General features: G+C 46.1%; 1 protein-coding gene across 2 annotated transcripts in view; it reads left to right on the top strand.

Moving 5' to 3' along the window:
- The first annotated feature begins 5584 nt into the window (after positions 1–5584).
- Positions 5585–12423, top strand: part of CCDC13 (coiled-coil domain containing 13) — a 91731-nt gene continuing 84892 nt past the window's right edge. The window contains exon 1 of one of the 2 annotated variants that reach the window (XM_077490543.1): positions 5585–5661. The gene's annotated coding sequence lies outside the window, so the exon portion shown is untranslated. Of the gene's footprint in view, positions 5808–12423 lie in introns of both variants that reach the window. The other variant, XM_077490544.1, reaches the window with a different exon arrangement.

The following is a 12423-nucleotide window of genomic DNA, read 5'->3' as shown; positions in this document are numbered from 1 at the left end:
CTTTCTATTTTATTTTGATCTAGTCTTTTATATTCTATTTAAATTGTGGAAATGGTTATATTTTTTATATTCTATTCTTTTTAATTCTAATCTATTTTATTATTTTTAATAAATTTGCAAAGATTTCAAACAGACTTCTTTCACATTGTCATTATGGGGTATTGTTTGTAGAATTTTGAGGAAAATAATGAATTTAATCCATTTTGGAATAAGGCTGTAACATAGCAAAATGTGGAAAAGGTGAAGCGATGTGAATACTTTCCGGATGCGCTGTAGATACCCAACATGTCAAGCCTTAAAACTGAGGTGTGAAACGGTGGACAAACCGATTCCCAACATTTTCCATGGGTGACATTAACCCTTTCACTGCCACCGACAAATGTCACGTGTGTCGGCAGGGGCAGAGGGTCTTTGCAACCCAGATTGCTTGTAAGGCCTCATTCACACAGACACTATTACAGGGGATACGTGTGAGGGCCGTGCGTACCTGCACAGGTAGGCACAGGTGTTTCTTGTCAGTTGGCCAGAGCAGCTGCTCCCAGTTTGACATCTGTGTGGGCGCAGGCCCCCAAACACAGGGTGTGAGTTTTGGGCCCTGCACATATTTGCCAACTGTCCTGGATTTGCCGGTATTGTCCCTTTTTTATCAGCACGCTGTCCCGCAAGGGCCGTGTCCCGAGATCAGGGCCACAGAGATAGACATGTGCAATTTGTTTCGTTCTGAATTTGTTTTTCGACGAAATTGGTTAATTTGGAAATATTCTAATTAACGAAAAACTGTTTAACAAATTTTGGAACTCAAAGACTCGCGTGACAGAACAGAAGTCAATGCAAGTTGCACCAAAGTCAGACTAAAAGTAGCGCAGGAACCGTTTTCTTAGTCAGAGCGACTCAAGTTGCACCGATTGGAACGGTTCCATTGCACTGAATGGGTTCCAACTTCTGATGCGACAAGTGGTCCAAAATTGGAGCGATTGTCGGATCAGTGTGAACCGGGCCCAATAGGGCCGCGTACACACGGGCGGACTGTTCGCCCAACCTTGTCCGCTGAACAGTGTTTGGGCGGACAGTCCGCTCGTGTGTGGGCTTTCAGCGGACAGTTTCAGCGGACAGTTGGACGGACAAAGTCTTTCGGAAATTCCGAAAAACTGTCCGCTGAAACTGTGTTTGAGCGAACAGTCCGCCCGTGTGTGGGCCTGTCCGCTGTACTTTCGAAATGAGCGGACTGTTCCCGCTCGGAAAGTCCGCCCATTTCGAGCGCGTGTACAGGTAGGCGGGGCCCGCGAAGGAGACATCGCGGGCTCCGCCGCCTGGAATGGGCTTAAAGGGGAACCCCAACGCCGAAAAAAATCGGCGTGGGGGTTCCCCCCAAGTCCACACCAGACCCTTGTCCGAGCACGCTACCCGGCCGGCCAGGAAAGGGGGGCGAGCGAGCGCGCCCCCCCTCCTGAGCCGTACCAGGCCGCGTGCCCTCAACATGGGGGGTGCCTTGGGGAAGGGGGGGCCGCGCGGCCCCCCCACCCCAAAGCACCTTGTCCCCATGTTGATGAGGACAAGGGCCTCTTCCCGACAACCCTGGCCGTTGGTTGTCGGGGTCTGCGGGCGGGGGGCTTATCGGAATCCGGGAGCCCCCTTTAAGAAGGGGGCCCCCGGATACCGGCCCCCCACCCTATGTGAATGAGTATGGGGTACAATGTACCCCTACCCATTCACCTGTGAAATAAAGAACAAAAAAAAACACAACACATGGAAAAAGTATTTTATTGCACAGCTCCGGGGGTCTTCCGTCTTCGGGGGTCTTCTCGCCGGACTCCTCCGCTATGTGTGTGTAGCTCTTTTGCTAGCGGAGGAGTCCGGCTTTCTTCCTCCCCGCCGCCGGCCTCTTCTCCCGACTTCGGGGGTCTTGTCCCCCTCTTCGGTTCTTCTGCCGGGCCACCGCGCCTGGTCCGGTGGCCCGGTCTTCTGTCGCCGTCTTCCGTTCTTCTGTCGCCGCCTTCGGTTCTTCTGCCGGGCCACCGCGCCTTCTTGTAGCTCTTTTACAGGCGGTGGCCCGGTCTTCTGTCGCCGCTGTCGCCGCCGACTTCCGTTCGTGTTCTTCTTCTTGTTCTTCTCCAGGAGATGTTGACACGTCGCTCCCTCCGGCCGGAATGCCAGAGCCGCCCTGCGCTGTCACTTATATAGTGACAATGGGGCGGGGTCACATGGTATATGTCACATGGGTTGGTCACATGGTGACCCCGCCCCCTTACGATGTCATAGTCCCCATGTGACATCAACCCATGTGACCAACCCATGTGACATATACCATGTGACCCCGCCCCATTGTCACTATATAAGTGACCGCACAGCGCGGCTCTGGCATTCCGGCCGGAGGGAGCGACGTGTCAACATCTCCTGGAGAAGAACAAGAAGAACAAGAAGAAGAACACGAACGGAAGTCGGCGGCGACAGAAGACCGGGCCACCGCCTGTAAAAGAGCTACAAGAAGGCGCGGTGGCCCGGCAGAAGAACCGAAGGCGGCGACAGAAGAACGGAAGACGGCGACAGAAGACCGGGCCACCGGACCAGGCGCGGTGGCCCGGCAGAAGAACCGAAGAGGGGGACAAGACCCCCGAAGTCGGGAGAAGAGGCCGGCGGCGGGGAGGAAGAAAGCCGGACTCCTCCGCTAGCAAAAGAGCTACACACACATAGCGGAGGAGTCCGGCGAGAAGACCCCCGAAGACGGAAGACCCCCGGAGCTGTGCAATAAAATACTTTTTCCATGTGTTGTGTTTTTTTTTTTGTTCTTTATTTCACAGGTGAATGGGTAGGGGTACATTGTACCCCATACTCATTCACATAGGGTGTGGGGCCGGTATCCGGGGGCCCCCTTCTTAAAGGGGGCTCCCGGATTCCGATAAGCCCCCCGCCCGCAGACCCTGACAACCAACGGCCAGGGTTGTCGGGAAGAGGCCCTTGTCCTCATCAACATGGGGACAAGGTGCTTTGGGGTGGGGGGGCCGCGCGGCCCCCCCTTCCCCAAGGCACCCCCCATGTTGAGGGCACGCGGCCTGGTACGGCTCAGGAGGGGGGGCGCGCTCGCTCGCCCCCCTTTCCTGGCCGGCCGGGTAGCGTGCTCGGACAAGGGTCTGGTGTGGACTTGGGGGGAACCCCCACGCCGATTTTTTTCGGCGTTGGGGTTGCCCTTTAAGCCCATTCAAGGCGGCGGAGCCCGCGATGTCTCCTTCGCGGGCCCCGCCTACCTGTACACGCGCTCGAAATGGGCGGATTTGCCTCCTCCTTACGTGGGCCAGTCCGTTCATTTCAAAAGTTGAGCGAACTGTTTGCCCAATCTTGTTCGTCAAACAGTCCGCTCGTATGTGGGCAAGTCCGCTCATGCAAATTTTGAGCGGACTGTTTGCCCAAACTGTTTGACGAACAAGGTTGGGCAAACAGTCCGCGCGTGTGTACGCGGCCTAGGTCTCATCTCAAAAAGATGGGAGGTATGTATGAGGCACTGATGAGGCACTGATGAGAACTGATAGGTGGCACTGATATGTGGCACTGATGAGGCTGCACTGATAGGTGGCATAAATAGGATGCACTGATGGTCACTGATAGGCTTCACTGATGGGCACTTATAGGCTGCTCTGATGGGCATTGATAGACTGCACTGATGGGCATTGATAGGCTGCAGTGATGAGCACTGATGGGCACTAATAGGCTGCATTGATGATAGGCAGCACTGATGAGCACTAAAAGGGAGCACTTATGGGAACTAATAGGCTGCACTGATGAGCACTGATAGGTGGCACTGATGGGCATTGATAGGTTGCATGGGTGAGCACTACTAGGCTGCACTAACAGGCTGCACTGATACTGATTATCAGTGTAGATGTCCCCTGTGTGGATTGCCCCTTACCGGATCTCTTCTCTTCACACACTGTTAGCCTGAGGAGAGGAAAGCTGATAACCGTCAAACCCTATTTACACTGTGATCAGCTGTGATTGGCTCTCTACTCCGAACTGTGGTCAGCTGTGATTGGCCCTCTACCCCGATCTGTGATCAGCTGTGATTGGCCCTCTACCCCGATCTGTGATCAACTGTGATTGGCCCTCTACCTGGATCTGTGATTGGCACTCTACCCAGATCTGTGATCAACTGGGATTGTCACTCTACCCAGATCTGTGATCATCTGTGATTGGCCCTCTATCCTGATCTGTGATAAGCTGTGATTGGCCCTCTACCCCGATCTGTGATCAACTGTAATTGGCTCTCTACCGCGATCTGTGATCAGCTGTGATTGGCCCTCTACCCCGATCTGTGATCAACTGTGATTGGCCCTCTACCCTGATCTGTGATCAACTGTGATTGGCCCTCTACCCAGATCTATGATCAGCTGTGATTGGCCCTCTACCCCGATCTGTGATCAACTGTGATTGGCACTCTACCCTGATCTGTGATCAACTGTGATGGGCCCTCTACCCTGATCTGTGATCAACTGTGATTGGCACACTACCCCGATCTGTGATCAGCTGTGATTGGCCCTCTACCCCGATCTGTAATCAGCTGTGATTGGCCCTCTACCCCGATCTGTGATCAACTGTGATTGGCACACTACCCCGATCTGTGATCACAGAGCACTCCCGATACATGCTGCGTTGGTGTGCAGGGGGGGTGGGGGTTAGGGTTGTAGGAGGACATCAATAGACGTCGTTCCAGAACTATCAGATCATGCTGTAGCTGTCATCTGGTCATAGTGCGGCCGGCGAACGGTTAATTCTAAACTGATGACCTGTAGGGGCTTTTAAAGCGCCTCCTACAGACAATATAGAGTACTGAAGTTTGTCGCCATTTCGCAAAAGCGCGCGCAATTTAAGACCCCTTTCACACTGGCGTGGTGCGATGGGAAAGAATTGTGCGCTGACCACAACTCAGAGCTGCTGTGGTGATTGGATAATGCAGCATGCGGGCTTTCAGGGGTTAAAATAGGCCATATGTCCAAGCTCCCTCTGATAAGCGACCCACCGCAGGGCAATGCACCCATACCTCCCAACTTTCTGAGATGGGAATGAGGGACACCTATTAGCAAAAGTATGTAATCATAGGACACACCCCCATGCCACGCCCCCTTAAAGGAGAATTCTAGAAAAAAATCATTGGTTAAACCTACAAGTGTTTTTTTTTTTTTTTTACCACCACTATTCCTTTATATTGGCTTTTGGAATTTACAGATGCAGAAATTCAGCAGTTGAATGGAAGGTTTAGGTCCGTAAAACCCTTTTGGATAAAACGTGCATTTTATATACAACTATATAAATCAGACCAAAAATGAGGACAGAGGGACAGTTGGGAGCTATGATGCACCCAGAGACCTGAGAGGAAGGAAGCAGTGTGTGTGTGAGGTGACATGGCTGACATATGAGGTCCTATACACCGCGCATTGTATGCTGTACACAGTGGGGTGGAGGAGGGGAGATTTATATGTAACAGACTGGACTGGCTGTGATCTGATTGCATTGCACATGCATTGCGCATGCTCACTGGCAACGGCGTTTACTAGTGGGCGGAGCCGACAGCGCGATGAAGTCATCCCAGCGCCGTCTCCATGGTGCCGGTTGCCTAGGTGACGCGTTCTGGAGTAGAACGCTCTTATAGAGTTCCGTGAGAGGCGAATAGAGGTAAGAGACCGGAGAGCCGCGGGGACTACATGTCCCAGCATGGCCGGTGTCAGAGGAGGTCCGGGGACGTCCAACGATATTTCTGTGTAATAAGGACATTGTGGTGATCGGGGGATCGTCCGGAGGGAAACATATGCTACATCCCGGTGCGTACTGCGCATGCGTTGGATCATTCAATTGGAGTTGATTGATTGTGACTAGTCTGGGAGGCGCGCGCACTGACAATTCTGTGTGACGGGAGCGCGCCTGAGCGATATGCGACAGATCTGTCTGTGATCACCACCCGGGACTTACAGTACTACTACTACTACATAGTGATCAGATCACTAATATTACTCCATGATAGTGAGTAGATCACTACTACTACATAGTGATCAAATCACTACTACTACTCCTCTACTACTACATAGTGATCAGATCACTACTACTACTCCTCTACTACTATATAGTGATCAGATCACTACTACTACTGCTCTGCTACTATATAGTGATCAGATCACTACTACTACTCCTCTACTACTATATAGTGATCAGATCACTACGCCTACTACTCCCCGACTACATAGTGATCAGATCACTACTACTACTCCTCTACTACATAGTGATAAGATCATTACTACTACTCCTCTACTACTACATAGTGATCAGATCACTACTACTACTCCTCTACTACTACATAGTGATCAGATCACTACTACTACTCCTCTACTACTACATAGTGATCAGATCACTACTACTACTCCTCTACTACTACATAGTGATCAGATCACTACTACTACTCCTCTACTACTATATAGTGATCAGATCACTACTACTACTCCTCTACTACTATATAGTGATCAGATCACTACGCCTACTACTCCCCGACTACATAGTGATCAGATCACTACTACTACTCCTCTACTACATAGTGATAAGATCATTACTACTACTCCTCTACTACTACATAGTGATCAGATCACTACTACTACTCCTCTACTACTACATAGTGATCAGATCACTACTACTACTCCTCTAGTACTACATAGTGATCAGATCACTACTACTACTCCTCTACTACTATATAGTGATCAGATCACTACGCCTACTACTCCCCAACTACATAGTGATCAGATCACTACTACTACTCCTCTACTACATAGTGATAAGATCATTACTACTACTCCTCTACTACTACATAGTGATCAGATCACTACTACTACTCCTCTACTACTACATAGTGATCAGATCACTACTAATACTCCTCTACTACATAGTGATCAGATCACTACGCCTACTACTCTACTACTACATAGTGATCAGATCACTACTACTACTCCTCTACTACTACATAATGATCAGATCACTACTCCTACTCCTCTACTACATAGTGATCAGATCACTACTACTACTCCTCTGCTACATACATAGTGATCAGATCACTACTACTATTCCTCTACTACATAATTATTAGATCACTACTACTACTCCTCTACTACATAGTGATCAGATAACTACTACTACTCCTCTACTACTACATAGTGATCAGATCACTACTACTACTCCTCTACTACTATATAGTGATCAGATCACTACACCTACTACTCCCCGACTACATAGTGATCAGATCACTACTACTACTCCTCTACTACTACATAGTGATCATATCACTACTACTACTCCTCTAGTACTACATAGTGATCAGATCACTACTACTACTCCTCTACTACTATATAGTGATCAGATCACTACGCCTACTACTCCCCGGCTACATAGTGATCAGATCACTACTACTACTCCTCTACTACATAGTGATAAGATCATTACTACTACTCCTCTACTAGTACATAGTGATCAGATCACTACTCCTACTACTACATAGTGATCAGATCACTACTACTACTCCTCTACTACTACATAGTAATCAGATCACTACAAATACTCCTCTACTACATAGTGATCAGATCACTACGCCTACTACTCTACTACTACATAGTGATCAGATCACTACTACTACTCCTCTACTACTACATAATGATCAGATCACTACTCCTACTCCTCTACTACATAGTGATCAGATAACTACTCCTCTACTACTACATAGTGATCAGATCACTACGCCTACTACTCTACTACTACATAGTGATCAGATCACTACTACTACTACTCTACTACTACATAGTGATCAGATAACTACTACTACTCCCCGACTACATAGTGATCAGATCACTACTACTACTTCTCTACTACTACATAGTGATCAGATCACTACGCCTACTACTCTACTACTACATAGTGATCAGATCACTACTACTCCTCTACTACTACATAGTGATCAGATAACTACTACTACTCCCCGACTACATAGTGATCAGATCACTACTACTACTTCTCTACTACTACATAGTGATCAGATCACTACTACTACTCCTCTACTACTACATAGTGATCAGATCACTACTCCTACTCCTCTACTACATAGTGATCAGATCACTACTACTAGTCCCCGACTACATAATGATCAGATCACTACTACTACTCCTCTACTACATAGTGATCAGATCACTACTACTACTCCTCTACTACTACATAGTGATCAGATCACTACTACTACTCCTCTACTACTATATAGTGATCAGATCACTACGCCTACTACTCCCCGACTACATAGTGATCAGATCACTACTACTACTCCTCTACTACTACATAGTGATCAGATCACTACTACTACTCCTCTAGTACTACATAGTGATCAGATCACTACTACTACTCCTCTACTACTATATAGTGATCAGATCACTACGCCTACTACTCCCCAACTACATAGTGATCAGATCACTACTACTACTCCTCTACTACATAGTGATAAGATCATTACTACTACTCCTCTACTACTACATAGTGATCAGATCACTACTACTACTCCTCTACTACTACATAGTGATCAGATCACTACTAATACTCCTCTACTACATAGTGATCAGATCACTACGCCTACTACTCTACTACTACATAGTGATCAGATCACTACTACTACTCCTCTACTACTACATAATGATCAGATCACTACTCCTACTCCTCTACTACATAGTGATCAGATCACTACTACTACTCCTCTGCTACATACATAGTGATCAGATCACTACTACTATTCCTCTACTACATAATTATTAGATCACTACTACTACTACTACTCCTCTACTACATAGTGATCAGATCACTACTACTACTCCTCTACTACTACATAGTGATCAGATCACTACTACTACTCCTCTACTACTATATAGTGATCAGATCACTACGCCTACTACTCCCCGACTACATAGTGATCAGATCACTACTACTACTCCTCTACTACTACATAGTGATCAGATCACTACTACTACTCCTCTAGTACTACATAGTGATCAGATCACTACTACTACTCCTCTACTACTATATAGTGATCAGATCACTACGCCTACTACTCCCCGACTACATAGTGATCAGATCACTACTACTACTCCTCTACTACATAGTGATAAGATCATTGCTACTACTCCTCTACTACTACATAGTGATCAGATCACTACTCCTACTACTACATAGTGATCAGATCACTACTACTACTCCTCTACTACTACATAGTGATCAGATCACTACAAATACTCCTCTACTACATAGTGATCAGATCACTACGCCTACTACTCTACTACTACATAGTGATCAGATCACTACTACTACTCCTCTACTATTACATAATGATCAGATCACTACTCCTACTCCTCTACTACATAGTGATCAGATAACTACTCCTCTACTACTACATAGTGATCAGATCACTACGCCTACTACTCTACTACTACATAGTGATCAGATCACTACTACTACTACTCCTCTACTACTACATAGTGATCAGATAACTACTACTACTCCCCGACTACATAGTGATCAGATCACTACTACTACTTCTCTATTACTACATAGTGATGAGATCACTACTCCTACTACTCTACTACATAGTGATCAGATCACTACTACTACTCCTCTACTACTACATAGTGATCAGATCACTACTCCTACTCCTCTACTACATAGTGATCAGATCACTACTACTACATAGTGATCTGATCACTACTACTACTCCTCTACTACTACATAGTGATCAGATCACTACTCCTACTACTCTACTACACAGTGATCAGATCACTACTACTACTCCTCTACTACATAGTGATCAGATCACTACTACTACTCCTCTACTACATAGTGATCAGATCACAGCTACTACTCCTCTACTACATACATAGTGATCAGATCACTACTACTACTCCTCTACTACTATATAGTGATCAGATCACTACGCCTACTACTCCCCGACTACATAGTGATCAGATCACTACTACTACTCCTCTACTACTATATAGTGATCAGATCACTACGCCTACTACTCCCCGACTACATAGTGATCAGATCACTACTACTACTCCTCTACTACTACATAGTGATCAGATCACTACGCCTACTACTCTACTACTACATAGTGATCAGATCACTATGTAGTAGTAGAGGAGTAGTAGTAGTGATCTGATCACTATGTAGTCGGGGAGTAGTAGGCGTAGTGATCTGATCACTATATAGTAGTAGAGGAGTATTAGTAGTGATCTGATCACTATGTAGTAGTAGAGGAGTAGTAGTAGTGATCTGATCACTATGTAGTAGTAGAGGAGTAGTAGTAATGATCTTATCACTATGTAGTAGAGGAGTAGTAGTAGTGATCTGATCACTATGTAGTTGGGGAGTAGTAGGCGTAGTGATCTGATCACTATATAGTAGTAGAGGAGTAGTAGTAGTGATCTGATCACTATGTAGTACTAGAGGAGTAGTAGTAGTGATCTGATCACTATGTAGTAGTAGAGGAGTAGTAGTAGTGATCTGATCATTATGTAGTCGGGGAGTAGTAGGCGTAGTGATCTGATCACTATATAGTGATCAGATCACTACGCCTACTACTCCCCGACTACATAGTGATCAGATCACTACTACTACTCCTCTACTACTACATAGTGATCAGATCACTACTACTACTCCTCTAGTACTACATAGTGATCAGATCACTACTACTACTCCTCTACTACTATATAGTGATCAGATCACTACGCCTACTACTCCCCAACTACATAGTGATCAGATCACTACTACTACTCCTCTACTACATAGTGATAAGATCATTACTACTACTCCTCTACTACTACATAGTGATCAGATCACTACAAATACTCCTCTACTACATAGTGATCAGATCACTACGCCTACTACTCTACTACTACATAGTGATCACATCACTACTACTACTCCTCTACTATTACATAATGATCAGATCACTACTCCTACTCCTCTACTACATAGTGATCAGATAACTACTCCTCTACTACTACATAGTGATCAGATCACTACGCCTACTACTCTACTACTACATAGTGATCAGATCACTACTACTACTACTCCTCTACTACTACATAGTGATCAGATAACTACTACTACTCCCCGACTACATAGTGATCAGATCACTACTACTACTTCTCTATTACTACATAGTGATGAGATCACTACTCCTACTACTCTACTACATAGTGATCAGATCACTACTACTACTCCTCTACTACTACATAGTGATCAGATCACTACTCCTACTCCTCTACTACATAGTGATCAGATCACTACTACTAGTCCCCGACTACATAATGATCAGATCACTACTACTACTCCTCTACTACATAGTGATCAGATCACTACTACTACTCCTCTACTACTACATAGTGATCAGATCACTACTACTACTCCTCTACTACTACATAGTGATCAGATCACTACTCCTACTACTCTACTACACAGTGATCAGATCACTACTACTACTCCTCTACTACATAGTGATCAGATCACTACTACTACTCCTCTACTACATAGTGATCAGATCACAGCTACTACTCCTCTACTACATACATAGTGATCAGATCACTACTACTACTCCTCTACTACTATATAGTGATCAGATCACTACGCCTACTACTCCCCGACTACATAGTGATCAGATCACTACTACTACTCCTCTACTACTATATAGTGATCAGATCACTACGCCTACTACTCCCCGACTACATAGTGATCAGATCACTACTACTACTCCTCTACTACTACATAGTGATCAGATCACTACGCCTACTACTCTACTACTACATAGTGATCAGATCACTACTACTACTCCTCTACTACATAGTGATCAGATCACTACTACTGCTCCTCTACTATACAGTGATCAGAGCACTACTATTCCTCCTCTACTACATAGTGATCAGATCACTACTACTACTCCTCTACTACATTGTGATCTGATCACTACTACTACTCCTCTGCTACATAGTGATCAGATCACTACTACTACTCCTCTACTACATAGTGATCAGATCACTACTACTATACCACTACTACATCACTTCTTCTCCATTACTACTACTACACAACTACTACAACTACACTGCGACTACACCACTGCTACTACTATACAGCGACTACACCATTACTACCAGTGGCGCCCTGTGCATTGTGGTTGCCGCCCCCCCATCCATGCGCTCCGGCCCCTTTCGGGACACCAGATGCATGGATTCCCATGGCGGGGGCGGGAGGGGGTGGTATTTTTCGGAGCACCTGATTACAGTCAGAGGCTCTAATAGGCTTCAAAATAGGGTGGGCTCGGGGCGTAGGGTGAGCGTCTTTATACCACCCAATTGTGTGAGGATAGGAAAT

Source organism: Lithobates pipiens, unplaced genomic scaffold, assembly GCF_037356315.1.
Source record: "Lithobates pipiens isolate NorthernLeopardFrog02 unplaced genomic scaffold, aLitPip1_a1.2 Scaffold_19, whole genome shotgun sequence".
Classification (NCBI taxonomy): Eukaryota; Metazoa; Chordata; class Amphibia; order Anura; family Ranidae; genus Lithobates; species Lithobates pipiens.
The sequence above is the reverse complement of the archived record's forward strand: the minus strand, read 5'-3'. Positions and strand labels throughout refer to the sequence as shown.